We start from the raw sequence: 17022 nt of genomic DNA, 5'->3' as shown, positions 1-17022 counted from the left end.
GAGACAAAAGAAACTCTGCAACAGCATCCAGTTTCGCCTGCAGAATAATGCAGGAGATGGGTAGTATGCATATTTAAATTAGGAAAACTTCCATATAGTTTTCAAATAATCTCCTCCTGTGTCCTGATTGGTTCATTGGAGACTTCCTGCTCCTTTGAGCACACTTCCTCCAAGCTGAATGACTACAATGGAACAGTTAGTCAGTGAGGTCAAGTTGTTTCTTGTCTAAATAAAACTATTTTATTCTTTTAAACAGCTTGATGTTGTACATTCTTTGCATATTTAAGCTCTGCCCACAAGGGGGACCAAGCCATGCAACACCACCCTGAGATTTCAGACCAAATGATTGCAGACAGTTCATTATTCGAGATGAGAACAGCACATTCGGCAGCATCATTTCACAGGGGGCTCCACTGTTTGATTAATCCCAGCTAGAAAAATCAACACTGCTAGATAACAGGGAGCTTTTGTGTTTTCTGTATACGCCTGTCAATTGGCAATAATTACCTCCTAAATAGACCTCTGGTCTAGTTAGAAGCTTTTATGCTGGTCTTGCCTGGGGCTTTTTTAACGTGTGTAGTTATTACAACATTGTCTCCAGGCAGCAGGAAAAATGATCAATGCGTTGATTATGTTGTGCTCTGTTTTCCCTCAAGCCATTCAGCCAACTGTTCTCGTTCACATCAAGCAGAACAATTGGCAAAAAGGCTCCCACACTTCAGATCATTCTCCTGACCTCAGATCTGACACTGAACTTTGACTGGTGGTTTCTCTACAAGCTCCATTCCAGGAGATGGCAATAACAAGTTGATCTGCCATTACAAAGGGTACCCCAAGACCCATCAGATTTTAATTTAAAAACAGAAGTGGGCAATTAAGTTTCATGTGTACATTCTGGTCAAAGACCAGTTTTGTACATTCCAGTGGTATGAGTGGGCATCTTTGAAATTCATTCATTCATATTCATTTATATATACTCAATACTCAAAGCTCAAATAAAGTGCTTGGGTACAATATGAAAAAAAAATCATTTTTGGGTATTAAATATTGCACATTTAGAATATTGGGTATATACCATTATGTTGGCATCTGTCTGCGTGGTACTTAGGGCTAAGCCGTAGAATTTAGTTGTTTCTTAGTGGTTTATAGACTGGCCTTAAAATTACTTCGATATTGTCCTTGGTTTGCAGCAAGGCATTAAGATCTGGGGTAGAAGGACTGTTTTAGCAGATCCCTTTTCACCATGTATAAAAGTACTTTCCCCAGTTATACTTCCTCCTCCAAGTTGAACTCTGTAACAATCAACTGTGACATATGTGAAATGGTTGTCGTTTGCAGCCTTAAGCCATGCACTGGAGAGAGCTCTTGAAGTACACTTAGATTACACAAAATTGCTCAGGAGTACATATTCTAACACTTGTAGACCATGGTAACAAAATATCATCCAATAATTTGCCAAAGTAGCAAGTTAAGATAGGAATGTGTCACAGCTTTATGTCTTGATTCCTTTGGCCATCACAATTACTGTCCCTTGGGCAAATAAAATGCTGTACAGTGAATAACAGCGTGGTTTCCTTCTATCTGCATCAATATGTCATTCAGTATTAGTATGTTTCCTTTCTCTTATCTTCCTTCTTCTTTTAACTCATTGATTTCCTGATCTCCACCCTTTTTTGTGCCCATCTTTTATGACCTTTCTTCTTCATAGGATTGTGAGCCTCCACATGGGACACCAAGACCAAAAGGCCCCTGTGAACCTGACAACCTAACTAAATAATGTAAAACATACAAGTATATTTTTCAACAAGAATGTATTAATTGCAATTAGCACATAGACCAATATGAAGCATCAGCATGGCTCTAACAAGCTGATAAGAATGCATACAACAGATAATACAGTAATAAACATCCAGATTTCAGGAACAGAATGCTAACACAGCAAACACAGTTTGCCATCCAAATTTAATACAAAAATTAGCTGTCTTACCTTCTCATAGCAAAACAACGTTCAAGGAGAATTCATGTCCAATGTGCATTTTGCCCCACATCAGGCTTCTTCAAGGAACAGACTAATGCTGTAAATCTGTGTAAGTCTATAAATCAAAAAAGAGACTTGTAATGTTGTTGAAATACACTACTAATAAATCTTGAAGAACATGACCAGTTTTTACAGAGTGATGACCTTCCTTGTTCATAGGGTTGCCAACCTCCAAGCGGTGGAAACAAAGGAAGCGGCCTGTCAGTGGTTGTGACAAGCATGAACCTGCAAGTAGTGGCTGGAGAGCTTCTGGGATTACAACTGATCTCCAGGTGATACAGATCAGTTCCCCTGGAGAAAATGGCCACTTGGGAAAGTGGAGTGATATTATATTTATTTCTTTATAATTTATTTTATTTCTATACCACCCTTCCATATGGCTCAGGGCGGTTTATATGCCACTAAAGTCCCTCCTCTTCCCAAACCCCATCCTCCTCACTCCAAAAATATTGAGGAATTTCCCAGCTTGGAGCTGGCGACCCTACTTGTAGAATATGGTTAAACATCAGGAAACAACATATATTTTTAAAGACACATTGTCACCATCCTCATCCTCATCCACCTTTCTCACTTGGAGTTAAGACATATATTACAAGTATGATTTTAAAAAAAACTACAAAATTTGATAGCATCAATCAATCATTAGGTGGTTTACAAGATGAGATAACAATACTGGAATCTAACAGCAAAGATTCATAGCAAGACAAAACCATGCCGCTGGGCTGGGATTCTGGAACAGGAGGAAAATCAACAACAATCAGCTCTTGCAGACAGATCGGTTTAAAGCAGCAAGACAATCATTGTAGGAAAGACTTTACCCCTAATATAAATCACCTACTGAACCGGAGCATCACACTGCGGCTTTGGTCATCCCTTCCACAAGAATGCCTTCCTGATCAATTCTGTGAGATGAGAGAAGCATGGGGCCTTCCTAATAGCCTCAGGCAGACCTTTCTGCAAGGTAGGAGCTGCCACAGAGAACGTGTGTGAACTGGCAGTTGCCAGTTTAACCTGTTTTCAGGGTGGTGCCTCCAGGGGGGCTTTGTTCCGATGAGTGGCAGATTTGACGAAAGGAACTTGGTCTCTGAAAAATCTACACACTGGAAATCTTGTTGGTCTTTAAGCTGCTTTTGGACGTGAATCTTGCTCTGAAATGTAATGGGATAAAGTTAATTAGATAAATATTATATTTAGTTCTTCTTGAACAAGAAAGGAACTAGGCATTCTAGAAGGTCTGGTGGTTGTTACAATACTGCTTACAAGAGCATGGAAAGTACAACTTAGTTAAACACTTCTCTTCAAAGGTAAAATGCCAAAAGTTTACTAAAACTTATAACACCTCCTTTCTGATTGTATAGGCTTACTGAGCCAATACAATCTAAAAATTAGGCAAAATTAGGCAAACAGACATTTGGCTTCATCCAGCTTGGCTAACATAATGCGGTGCCAGTCAGCAATGGAACGGATAATACATTTCTATAGATGACCAATAAAGCCGAATGTGAATTCTGGAGTACTCGTAAAACCCAGTGTTGGTAACAACTCTGTTAAAGGCGGGTTGTTTGTCTCACAGAACAGCATATTTTCATCATGATTTCCCTTGTGTTCTACAGTACCCTAATCAGTCATATTATTATTGTTGTTGTTGTTGTTGTTGTTATTATTATTATTATTATTATTTGATTTCTATACCACCCTCCCAGCACACTGGCTCAGGGCGGTGTACAACACATAAACAAAATAATTAATTAAAATATACAATAAAATAAGATTTAGACTAAAATTAGATTGTGCAACAATGTCATAATCGACCACACAGACAGGATATCAGTACTCTTAGAACTAGATGGCAGTCCAGAGGCCTTTAATTGTACAATTAGAAGACTACTGAATCACACCTTTGGTCCAAGTCAGCATTGTCTACCCAGGCTGGCAACAGCTGTCTAGGGTCTCTGGCAGACATCTTTCTCATCATCTGCTGCCTGGTCCTTTTTTCTAAACTGGAGGCTCCAGGGACTCAACTGGAGACGTACTGCATGCAAAGCGAATGCTCTACAGATGCCACTGTACTAAGGTAGAAGTGCAATTATTTTTGTATTCCCCTAATATTCAAGACTTCATAGTCCAAGGAACCAGCTTCTCCACGAATTGCCTTCTAACTATGTTGAACAGGAGCAGACTGGGGACTTAGCTTATTAGTTCACCCACTGTATCATCCCCCACATTGGAAGCAACATAGGACGAGACAACTGGTGAGGTGACACAAACTGTCATAGCTGATGGAGGAGGGGGGTCTGGGCCAATCAGCTGATTGAGGCTCTGGCAGAATGGCTCGGGCTTGGATCTGCTTGTTCCTGGCCATCTGTGTCCTACTAAGGCCATAATTCAGTCTGCTCATAGTATCAGGTTTTAGTGTATTTAAAAGCCATCAAATTCCCAAAGCAGATATGGTTATCTATTTATTTGTTTATTGTATGATATGTATGTGATATAGTCAGGAGATTCAAAGATTGTCTGACTGCTAGGCAAGAGACATTCGGAGGAGGTTTGCCATTGCCTACATCATGACTCTGGTATACCATGGAGGTCGCACTTCAAAGTGTTAGCCAGGGCTAACCCTGCTTGGCTTCCAAGATCTGATGGGACTGGGCTTGATTTGACCATTTATTACCATTAGTCATTAGTCACTTTGGCCACCATATTCATTTCAAGGAAGAAACAAACAAGAGTCAAGGAAAAACTTTACAATCTGCTAGAAATGGTATATTCAAGGAGAAGAAATAACTTTTGATCATCCGAATTCAGTCTTCTGCAAGAAGAACTAAAACCATTTTGACATCCTCTTATCCTGATGGACTACTTCAGTTTGTTGAAGCATCCTCCAGATGACCTAAATGTTGCTTTTCACTTAGTTGTGCTACAAGTGTGCCCTTGTTGTATCAGTATTCCATATGCTATCTCTACTGGTGAGTCCTCAAAGTCTTTACCCATCTCCTGCCGCTTCTCACCACCCCATCTGCGGCCCTTGTCTGAAGCTGCTAGTGCTTCTTCCTTCCATACCTTCATGGGTCTTTCAACACAGTATAGCTAACTGCATGTGCCAAATACAGCTTCCTGAACTCTGACAGGATTTGTCTTGTGTGAGTTTGGAAAGTACTATTGGGTAGTGCTTTGGGGAGTGAGGAGACATTTATCTCTTGGGCCCCTGGGCCATGGTGAGATGTGAGGCAGAAGAAAGGAGGAAGCAGCAAGAAGGTAAGCCAAGGGTGGTGGCAAAGCCCCTCCATCTGCTACACAAGGCCATTGCTCCCCCCCCCAATTATATAGCCTCCTGTTTCCTGTCCAATTCACTAGAACAAATAAGTGAGATTTGTTTTGAGATTGAAATATTCATCCTGTTTTAGGTCAAATCCAGCTGCCCTTGATGCCCTGCAGTGTATTTTAAGGTTGAAAATAATAACACTTAATTTTTCTTAACCTCACCTGGAATCCAAGTTAGTTTTGGACTCCAGGGATCTAGTTTTCCATAGCCCATATCCTTGCCAGGTGCTTAAAATGTTTAGCATAAAATTCAGATTACTTTTATTGATTTCCTAGGTGATTTATATAGCATAGTTTGCCATGTTTCTTCCTTTTTTAAAAACTTGCTTTTCTCTCATTACTGACCCTGAAATAATACCATAAACTTCTTAGGATGAGAGACCAGAAGTGGCAATAAATCGGAGACAGAATACATCCAGTCTCACTGTATGAAGTTTCCCTTAGAGAGGAAATTCCTTCTGAAAGTGTCCTGAAAAATGCTAGTACAATTTAAGATAGAGGAACCTAACGCTATTACAGAGCCTGTTATCAGTGCCAAATAGTCTTTGCAGGTGTGAGGGGTAGAATTTAGTGTAATTCAAAACTGTGAGTTTATTGTGGGTTAAGGGCAGGACAATATACTAACTCTGAGTATTTGGCAGATTTTTTTGTGTGAGGACTTTGTTCCTGTCAACCCTAAAGAGAAGGTGAACAAAATCCAATCAGAAATATTGTGGCAGGAAGTTTAGAAACCCAAAGACTGCTATTTATTTTGAGGGGAAAGCGGAATGATAGGGTGAAAGAAGTTCTAACTGGTTAAGAGAGAGACGTCCTCCAGCCATGCTTTCCTTTCTCCCAGTGCCACTCCCAGAACAAGAGAGCTTATTCAGGATAGTTGCCATACAGTCGATAAGAAGTTAATTATCCATGAAGAGTAAAAAAAGGAGAGCGTGGAAGAACATCATGGAGCCTGGGGGCTGCTTTAGCAGCCACGGTGAAACATGTGAGCAATTATGTGGTATTGGAAATGCTAGACTGAGACTTCCATTTAATTTCCCACACAGCCAACAACTTCTATTAGACAGGCCATACTTGATCTCCTACTTAGTACTGAGATGGTTTCTGATTCAATCGATAAGGCTGCCAACTCCAGGCTGGGAAATTCCTGGGGATTTAGGGTTGCAGCTGGAGGACAGTAGGGTGTAGGAAGGGGAATCACCTCAACAGACAATAATGCCATAGAATTCCTCCTCCAAAGCAATAGTTTTTTTCAAAGGCAACTGTTATCTGGAGATCAGTTGTAACATTCTGAGATTTCCAGGCCCTTCCTCGAGGTTGGCAACAGTAAATCTCCACTTCTAGGATCTCAAGTAGCAGGACTGAGAAAGACTTCTGCTTCAAGCCTTGAAAATCTATTTCAGTCCAGCTGAACTTCTGTCCACATCTGGAGATGCCAAATTGTCCTGGCCTTATTTCTGGAGCAGCCCCTAATACCTTATAGTTCTGTTATCCCTGTTATTCAAAGACTGCTGAACATGTACTCTTGCTGCAGATGTAATGTCTTTCTGTTTACTCTTGTTCTTTCTTCTTCTATCTTACTGGTGCACAAAAGTGCTCATGTGCATTGATAAAATGTTGTCCCCAAAGAAATCTTGATGAGTTTGTTTGCTCATAGTATCTTGTGATCATGTGCTTGCATGTGCTGTGATTCACTAATGATTATTTATGTGCCTTGTTGGGTAGAGGAGATGGACAGATGAGAAGAAGCAGAAGAAAATGAAGTCTTCACACTTTTCAGGAGCACTCCATCTGAGTGAGACCAGGAACCAGGAAGGCTGAAGTCTTTCTGTTTGAGCTATAGTCCCTAACAGGTAAGGCAGTGGTTCTCAGACTTCCTAATGCCACGCCCCCCAACCATAAAATTATGCAAGTGTTCTTTCACAGAAATTAAACCAAAACTGACCAATAGGGTGTAGATCCATTGTTCATTATTGTATATAAATTGTTTCCCCCCCCCCAGGGTTTCTCAGTTCAGTTCTGCCTCTTGTCCCACCATGCCTATCTCGCTCTTTTGCGCTGCTCCAGACAAATGAATGCTCTATTTCGATCTACCCCACAAGGCTGTTGTGTAGATACCCCCCCCACCCTTGGCCAAGCTGCTTGCCCTGCTGCAACCCCTGTGAAAGAGTCATTCGACCCACAAAGGGGACCCGACCCCTAGGTTGAGAACCACCGGATTAAAGGAATAAAGCAGTTTTATTTACAACAACTTTGTGTAGAAAGAGAGAGGAGAGAGAGCCCTCGTAATACTAGCTTTGTGTTCTGTTCTGTTCTGTTCTGTTCTATGGGCAAGTAGGAAGGAAGTGGCACTCTAAGGAGCAGGAAGTCTCCAAAACAGCTGCTCTGTAGGCAGGTCAATGCAGTGCAGTATTGCTAAGCATAAAGTGATACACACTGGGACTTAAAATCTCAACTTCAGGTATAATCGAATGGGATCTGAACTTGCTGAGCCTAAGAAGATCTTGGGCTCATACTGGATCACTCAATGCAAGAATAGACTGAGTATGATGCACTGGTTAAGAAGGCAAACTTTATTTTAGGTATTATTAGGAAAGGGATGGAAAGCAAAATGGCTGGTACTGTAATGCCTCTGAACAGAACTATGGAGGGGCCTGATTTGGAATGCTGTGTAGTTCTGGTCACTGGATCTCACAAACAGCACTGAAGAAATGGAAAAAGCAGAGGAGGGCAACCAAGATTATTAGCAGTTTAGAGCCAAAAATCCCAGAGCCAGGAGGCAACATCAGGTGAAGGGCTCAACCTCTATGCCTTGTTGTTGGCTGGCCAGAAGAGCTGGATGGCCACTGGGTGAAGCAGGATACTGGACCAGATGGACTGTTGGTCTGATCTAGCACCACTCTTCTTACAATCTCGCAGAGGGGAAATGCTTGCTATATAGGCAGAACCAAGAAAATCTAGACTTTACCACCCACTTAGCAGCCATCCAGTTTTTGTTGCAAACTTTCCCCAAATGTTGTACTAAAGCAGGTTTGGTAAAGATCACAGAAAAGCAGGGAAAACCAGATGCCAGAAAACTCGGGAAAACCTGCTTCCCAGTAGCATCCAAGCTGGGCAAACAGCACCTGCAGGAGTGCCCTCTGAATACATGCTGCCCTGGGTTCTGCTTACACTGCCAGAGTCCCCCGAAATCCCTTGCCTCCCTAGAGAACACTTCAGTGCCAATTTTGCTTTTGTAGCATGGTTATAGCAAGTTCAGTCAGAACTGAGGCTTACGATCCCACAGCGAGGGTTCTCAAACTAGAGACATCAGTTCCCCTGGAGGAAATGGCTGCTTTGGAGGGTGGACGGTATGACATTATAGCCCACTGAGGTCCCAACCCCCACCCCCTCCACAGGCTGCACCCTGGGCCAAAATCTACAGGAGTTGGCAACCTTCTCCCCCTCCCAGGAGCATAGCAGGATGGCCCTGGGGATACACCATAGTGATGTAATCAGGATACTGATGATGCGTTGTCTTCTATTATGAGGTACGTATTCTTCTCTAGTAGGGAAAGGGCAGCCTGGCAGTCACTGGGAAGAGATGGACAAAGCTGTGGTGAGGGAAAGACAGGGGCTCGAGAGGAAAAGGTGACTCCTGCCAGATAGTGGAACCTCTCAAAGATGAAAATGTCTGGCTGGCCCAAGACATTCTTTGCAGTACCACAAGATCTGACAGGTGTGCCCGAGAATCCTAGACAAAGAGCAGGTGTGTGTGCGGGGAGGGCATACCTATCCAACCGCCCCATTGCTCTGTGGATGCTCCCAAAGAGGTTGTCGAGTCAAACTGCTTAGCCTGCTGAGGACTGCTGAGCAAGAACAGCTCTTAGAGAACTGTGATGTCAGATAAACGCCCTGAAATAACTTCTGTTGTTGCCAGATTTGCACGGAGGGCAATCAAAACAAGGAAGAGCTGGGGGAATTTGGAGTAACTTTAGAGATAGAGATAGAGACAGTCTCAATTGCTCGAGATAATGTTTGCAAATTTTAAAATGTAATTTTGTTGATTCTTTTAGCTGGAATGTCTTAAATTTTATACTATTTTAATTACCCATGAATACTTTATGTACATGGTAATTTCATTACTGGTCTAGCACTGTAATAAAGACTATGATGGTGAGAGAACTGTAATGGTCCCAAGGTCACCCAGCTGGCTACACGTGGAGGAGGAGTGGGAAATCAAACCTGGTTGCTCAGATCGCCGTTTGCCACTCTTTAACCACTACAGCATGCGGGGACTCAAAGGAGGACAGCGTCTGGCCCAAGATATTTTGGGGACCAGGAGATATTTGTTCTATAAATATATCATGATGAAACAGAGAATGAGGAGGAGGAATGGGGTCAGTGGAAGTGAGGTGGTCATCAAAAACTGGAAAAGGAAAATAGAAAAGGGAACCGAAAATAAAGAGGAAAGGAATTGACACAAAGAAGAAGTGAAAAAGTGACAAGAGAACAAACAAGCATATGTGGAAATCCAGTCTGCGCTTTCCATGCCAAACTTCAATTTACTTCTGGTTTGTTGTAAGTGTTTGAGTCTTTTCACCCTTTCAACTCTCTGCCTCGGTTGCTGTTTTTTATGCTTGTGCTGTACTTTATTCTGTTATTGGAGGTGTTTTCAGTTCATCAGCCACCTTGTGTCCTGGGTGAGTTAAGAAGGAAGGCAGGAAGAGGAAGAGTATGGCAGAAGGCCTGTATAGAGACTACAGAAACTGTTGGCCCAGTGTGTGGGGTGGCTAAGGCAACATTTCTCCTTCCAGAAATTTGGCAGAACAGCCAGCATGAGAAACCAAATAGAAGATTCCTATCAGATGTCAGGAACCATCCCACTTTAAATTGCTGTTGTAGAAATCACCACATAGAGCAAGGGTGGCTCTCCAGATGTCCATGAGACTACATTTCCCCTGCTGGAAGGGGCTCATGGGAATTGTAGTCCATGGACATCTGGGAGAGGCACAGCTTGGCCACCCCTGGCATAGAAGCGTCTTTCTTTCTCAGGAGGATCTATATCTATCATGCTTGGGATTTGTCTTGTGAAAACCATTCTCCTGGAGATTCAGCAGCTACCAGAGAATGGAGTTTTTGTTCCCTTCAGGAGAAAGCTCAGGTAAGTTGAAGGAAGAAGGACAGCATTAAGAAAAATGATCATGTGGGCGATCACCTGCTCTTGTATCTCAAGATGAAGGAAACAAATATAGAAAACCCACCTATATAAAAACAGGAAATGAGCCATGTATCAAGATCATGATTTCAACACTAGAGAGAAAGAAGAATAGAAGAAAAGTTGGGTTTTATACCTGCTTTTCTCTACCTCAAGGAGCTTCAATGTGGCTTGCAATAGGAAGGAAGGGAGGGAGGGAGGGAGGGAGGGAGGGAGGGAGGGAGGGAGGAAGGAAGGAAGGAAGGAAGGAAGATAGGAAGGAAGGAAGGAAGGAAGGAAGGAAGGAAGGAAGGAAGGAAGGAAAAGAAGAGCTGGTTTAATGGTTTTTTATACTCCACTTTGGCCTACCTGAAGGAGTCCCAAAGCACCATACAAGCACCTTTTCCCTCCTTTCCCCACATCAGACACCCAGTGAGGTATGTGAGGATGAGAGAACTCTAACATAACTGCTCCACAAGGAAATTGTGACTTGACCAAGGTCAAACAGCAGGCTTGAGATGAAGGAGGAGAGAGAAATCAAACCTAGTTCAACAGATTAGAGTGCACTGCTCTTAATCATAATAGAAAGAAGTAGTAGTAGAAGAAACAGATGAAGAACAGTAAGAGGAAGGAAGAGAACAGAAAGAAGCAAAAGAAAAAGAAGAGGAAGGAGCACAAGAAGAAGAAAGTATTCCTTCATACATTAATGAGTCTAACTGGCTCCATGGTGAATATTCCTAATGTGAGTATTCCTATGGTTTTTTAAGGCTTTACGATAATGTAATGAGTGTAACTGGTGCGATAGTAAGTATTCCTAAGAAGAAACAAGAGGAAATAGGCATGGAAGAAGGAAAAAAAGAGGGAGGAGGAAGTAGTGGTGTCATATCCATTGTGATTATTCCTAAACTGAGTATTTCCTTGATTCCTTAAGGCTTTAGGATACTTTAATGAGTATAACTGGATCCATGGTGAATATTCCAAAGATTCCTAATGGTTTTACAGTACTTTATGAGTGTAATACGCTCAAAGGGGAATATTCATAAGGTGAGTATTCCTAAGAACAAGAAGCAAGGGAAGAGGAAGAGGATGAAGAAAGAAAGAAGCAGAAGCAATAGCATAAGTGCAAAAAGAGAAGAGGGGGAGGGGGAGGAGGAGGAAAAGGAGGAAGAGGAGGGTATTCCTTAGGTGAGTATTCCTAAGAACAAGAAGCAAGGGAAGAAGAAGAGGAGGAAGAGGAGGATCAAGAGGAAGGTATTCCTAAGGTGAGTATTCCTAAGAAGAAGGAGCAAGAGAAGTGGAAGAGGAGGAGGAAAGGAAGTAGCAGAAGAAGAAGAGGAGGAGGAGGAGGAAGAGGAGGGTATAGCTAAGGTGAGTATTATACAAAAAAGAAACACGGGAGGAAAATGAGGGTAGAAGCAAGCAAAGAGGTGGGAAAGTAGTAGTGTATTCCTAAGGTGAGTATTCCTAAGAAAGGAAGTAGCAGAAGCAGAAGAAGAAGAGGAAGAGGAGGGGGAGGGGAGGCAGAAAAGGAGGAGGAGCATCAGGAGGAAGGTATTCCTAAGGTGAGTATTCCTTAGAAGTATACGCAAGGAAAGAGGAAGAGGAGGAAGACATCTAGTTGCACAGCCACAAACAAAACAGGAAGAGGAGGTGGAGGAGGGTATTCCTAAGGTGAGTATTCCTAAAAGAAAGAAGCAAGCGAAGAAATAGAGAAGAAGGTTATTCCTGAGGTGAGTATTCCTAAAAAGAAGAAGAGGAAGAAGAAGAAGAGTTGGTTCTTATATGCCGCTTTTCCCTACTCGAAAGAGGCTCAATGCGCCCTACAGTCACCTTCCCATTCCTCTCCCCACAACAGACACCCTGTGGAGTGGGTGAAGCTGAGAGAGCACTGATATCACTGCCCGGTCATAACAATTTTATCAGAGCTGTGGCAAGTCCAAGGTCACCCAGCTGGTTCCATGTGGAATCGAACCTGGCATGCCAGATTAGAAGTCTGCACTCCTAACCACTACACCAAACTGGCTCTCAGAAGAAAAATCAGGGAAAGAGGAAGAAGAGGAAGAAAGGACGTAATAGAAGCAAAAGAAGAAGAGGAGGAGGTGGGTATTCCTAAACTGAGTATTTCTAAGAAGAAGAAACAAGGGAGGAGAAGGAGGATATTCCTAGGGTGAGTATTCCAAAGAGGTAGAAGCAAGCGAAGAGGAAGAGGAGGGTATGCCTAAGAAGAAGAGACAAGGGAAGAGGAGGATGTATTCCTAAGCTGAGTATTCCAAAGAGGAAGAAGCAAGCAAACAAGAAGAGGAGGAGGGTATTCATAAGGTGAGTAATCCTAAGAAGTATAAGCAAGGGAAGAGGAAGAGGAGGAAGATAGGTAGTTGCACAAGCAAAAGAAGAATAACAATAGAAGAAGAGGAGGAGGAGGAGGACATTCCTAAAATGAGTATTCTTAAGAGGAAGAAGCAAGCGAAGAAGAAGAGGAGAAGGAATTTATTCCTAAGGTAAGTATTCCTAAGGTAAGTATTCTTAAGAAAAAGAATCAAGGGAAGAGGAAGAGAAGGAAGGAAGTAAGTACCAGAAGCAGAAGAAGAAGAAGAAGAAGACAGGGAGGAGGAAGAGGAGGAGGAGGGGATGCCTAAGGTGAGTATTCCAAAGAAGAAGAAAGAGAAGTGGAAGAGGAGGAAGAATGGAAGAGGAAGTAGAAGAACAGAAGAAAAAGAGGGGGAGGAAGAGGATGATGATGAGAGGATTCCTAAGGTGAGTATTCCTAAGGAGAAGAATCAAGTGAAGAGGAAGAGGAGGTGGTGGGTATTCCTAAGCTGAGTATTTCTAAGAAGAAGAAACAAGGGAGGAGAAGGAGGATATTCCTAGGGCGAGTATTCCAAAGAGGTAGAAGCAAGCAAGGAGGAAGAGGAGGGTATTCCTAAGAAGAAGAGACAAGGGAAGAGGAGGAGGTATTCCTAAGCTGAGTATTCCAAAGAGGAAGAAGCAAGCAAACAAGAAGAGGAGGAGGGTATTCATAAGGTGAGTAATCCTAAGAAGTATAAGCAAGGGAAGAGGAAGAGGAGGAAGATAGGTAGTTTCACAAGCAAAAGAAGAATAACAGGAAGAAGAGGAGGAGGAAGAGGGTATTGCTGAGGTGAGTATTCCTAACAAGAAGAATAAAGGAAAGAGGAAGATGAGAAAGAACGGAAGTAGTAGAAGCAAAAGAAGAAGAATAGGAGGAGGTGGAGGTGGGTATTCCTAAGGTAAGAGGAAGAAGCAACTGAAGAAAAAGAGGAAGAAGAGGAGGTGGATGATGATGAGGAGGTTGGTATTCCTGGATAAGTATTCCTAAGAAGAAGCAAGGGAAGACGATAAGGAGGAAGAGGAGGAGGAGAAGGGTATTCCTAAGGTGAGTATTCCTAAGAAGTATAAGCAAGGAAACAGGAACAGGGAGAAGAAAGGAAGTGACAGTAGCAGAAGAGGAGGAGGAGGAGGACATTCCTAAAATGAGTATTCTTAAGAGGAAGAAGCAAGCGAAGAAGAAGAGGAGAAGGAAGTTATTCCTAAGGTAAGTATTCCTAAGAAGTATTCTTAAGAAAAAGAATCAAGGGAAGAGGAAGAGAAGAAAGAAAGTAAGTACAAGAAGCAGCAGAAGAAGAAGAAGACAGGGAGGAGGAAGAGGAGGAGAAGGAGGAGGAGGGGATGCCTAAGGTGAGTATTCCAAAGAAGAAGAAAGAGAAGTGGAAGAGGAGGAAGAATGGAAGAGGAAGTAGAAGAACAGAAGAAAAAGAGGGGGAGGAAGAGGATGATGAGGAGAGGATTCCTAAGGTGAGTATTCCTAAGGAGAAGAATCAAGGGAAGAGGAAGAGGAGGAGGTGGGTATTCCTAAGCTGAGTATTCCTAAGAGGAAGAAGCAACCAAAGAACAAGAGGAGGTGCATGTGGAGGCAGAGGTGGGTATTGCCTAAGGTAAGTATTCCTAAGAAGAGGAAGGGAAGAGGAGGAGGATATTCCTAGGGTGAGTATTCCTACGAAGAAGAAACAAAGGAGGAGGTGGGTATTTCCAAGGTGAGTATTCCTACAAAGAAGAAACAAAGGAGGAGGAGATGGATATTCCTAAGGTGAGTATTCCTAAGAAGTATAAGCAAGGAAAAAGGAAGAGGGAGAAGAAAGGAAGTAGCAGGAGCAGAAGAGGAGGAGGAGGAGGAGGAGAAGGGCATTCCTAAGTATTCTTAAGAGGAAGAAGCAAGCGAAGAAGAAGAGGAGAAGGAAGTTATTCCTAAGGTAAGTATTCTTAAGAAGAAGAATCAAGGGTAGAGGAAGAATAGGAAGAAAGGAAGTACCAAAAGCAGAAGAAGAGGGGGAGGAGGAAGAGAAGAAGGAGGGTATTCCTAATGTGAGTATTCCTAAAAACAAAAAGCAAGGGAAGAGGAGGAGGAGGAGGGGATGCCCAAGGTGAGTATTCCAAAGAAGAGGAAGAAAGGGAAGTGGAAGAGGAGGAATACTGGAAGAAGTAGAAGAACAGAAGAAAAAGAGGAGGAGGAAGAGGATGAAGAGGAGAGGATTCCTAAGGTGAGTATTCCTAAGAAGAAGAATCAAGGGAAGAGGAAGAGGAGGAAGTGGGTATTCCTAAGGTGAGTATTCCTAAGAGGAAGAAGCAACCAAAGAAGAAGAGGAGGTGCATATGGAGGTGGAGGTATTCCTAAGGTAAGTATACCTAAGAAGAAGAAGCAAGGGAAGAGGAGGAGGATATTCCTAGGGTGAGTATTCCAAAGAGGTTGAAGCAAGTGAGGAGGAAGAGGAGGAAGAGGAGGAGGACGGTATTCCTAAGGTGAGTATTACTAAAAACAAGAAGCAAGAGAAGAAGAGGAGGAGGAGGAGGGGATGCCTAAGATGAGTATTCCTAAGAAGAAGAATCAAGGGAAGAGGAAGAGGAGGTGGTGGGTATTCCTAAGGTGAGTATTCGTAAGAGGAAGAAGCAACCAAAGAAGAAGAGGAGGTGCATGTGGAGGCGGAGGTGGGTATTCCTAAGGTAAGTATTCCTAAGAAGAAGAAGCAAGGGAAGAGTAGGAGGATATTCCTAATTTGAGAAGTGCTAAGATGAAGAAAGGGAAGAGGAAGCGGATGAAAAAAGGAAGTAGCAGAAGAAAAAGAAGAAAAAGAAGAGGAGGAGGAGGGTATTCCTAAGGCGAGTATAACTAAAATGAAGAAAAAATGGAAGAGGAGGGTATCGCTAAACTGAGTATTCCCAAAAGGCAGGAGCCAGCGAAGAGGAAGAGTAGTAGGAGGAGCAGGAGCAGGAGGAGGAAGGGATTAGTGAGTATTTCTAAGAAGAAGAAACAAGGAAAGGGGAAGAGTAGGAAGCTATGTACTTGCACAAACAAGAAAAACAGGAGGAGGAGTCAGAGGAGCAGGAGGAGGAGGAAGAAGAGTCGGAGGTGAGTATTCTTAAGGTGAGTACTCCAAAGAAGAAGAATCAAGGGGAAAGGAAGAGGTGGAAGAAATCAAATAGCGGGAGTTATAGAAGAAGAAGAGGAGGTGGAAGATGAGGAGGAGAAGGATGGTATTCTTAAGGTAAGTATTCCTTATAAGAAGAAACAAGGCAGGGGGAGGGTATTCCTAAGGTGAGTATTCCTAAGAAGAAGAAAGAAGGGAGGAGGAGGATATCCATAAGGTTAAAATACCTACGAAGAAGAAGTGACGGAAGAGGAAGAGGAGGAAGAAAGGACGTAGCAGAAGTAGAAGCAGAAGAGGAGGAGGAGGAGGAAAAGGAGATTTCTAAGGTGAGTATTCCAAAGAAGAAGATGCAATGGAGGAAAACGAGGATATTCCTAAAAGGAGTATTCCTAAAACGAAGAAGAAAGGGAAGAGGAAGAGGAGGAAGAAAGCAAGTGGAATTAGCAGTAGCAGAAGAGGAGGCGGAGCGTGTTCCTCAGGTGAGTATTCCTAAGAAGAAGATTCAAGGTAAGAGGAGGAGGAGGACGAAAACGACAAAGGTATTCCTAAGATGAGTATTCCTAAGAAGAAGATGTGAGGGAAGAAGAAGACGGAGAAAGGAAATAGTACAAGCAGAAGCGGTGGAGGAAGAGCAGATTCCTACAGTGAGTATTCCAACAAAGAGGAAACAATAAAGTAAAACGAGTGTATTCCTAAGGTGAGTAATCCTAAAAGGAAGAAGAAAGAAAAGAGGAAGAGGACGAAGGAAGTAAGTAGCACAAGCAGAAGAATAAGAAGAGGAGGAGAACTAGGAGGAAGAGGAGGGTATTACTAAGCTGAGTATTCCTAAGAAGAAACAAAAGAGGAGAAGAAGGTATTCCTAAGGTGAGTATTCCTAAGAGAAAGAAGTAATCAAAGAGGAAGAGGAGGAAGAGAGGTAGGGGCACAAGCACGGGCACAAGCAGAAGAACAGGTAAAAGAGGAGGAGGAGGAAGAGATTTCTAAGGTGAAAATTTCTAAGAAGTAGAAACAAGGAAAGAGGAAGAAGTGTAAGACAGGTAGTTGCACAGGCA

The 17022-nt window shown here is 42.7% G+C and overlaps 1 long non-coding RNA gene across 3 annotated transcripts in view; it reads right to left on the bottom strand.

Annotated features, from left to right (window-relative positions):
- LOC143834557 (uncharacterized) overlaps positions 1 to 17022 on the bottom strand; it is a 63405-nt gene that overhangs the window by 6020 nt on the left and 40363 nt on the right. For 2 of the 3 annotated variants that reach the window (XR_013229822.1, XR_013229823.1), the window contains exons 3-4: positions 2873 to 3186; positions 1988 to 2093 (exon numbers count right to left, since the gene is read on the bottom strand). This is a non-coding gene — a long non-coding RNA (uncharacterized LOC143834557). The remainder of the gene's footprint in view (positions 1 to 1987; positions 2094 to 2872; positions 3187 to 17022) is intronic. The other variant, XR_013229824.1, reaches the window with a different exon arrangement.

This window comes from Paroedura picta, chromosome 3 (genome assembly GCF_049243985.1).
Source record: "Paroedura picta isolate Pp20150507F chromosome 3, Ppicta_v3.0, whole genome shotgun sequence".
Taxonomy (NCBI): domain Eukaryota; kingdom Metazoa; phylum Chordata; class Lepidosauria; order Squamata; family Gekkonidae; genus Paroedura; species Paroedura picta.
The sequence above is the reverse complement of the archived record's forward strand: the minus strand, read 5'-3'. Positions and strand labels throughout refer to the sequence as shown.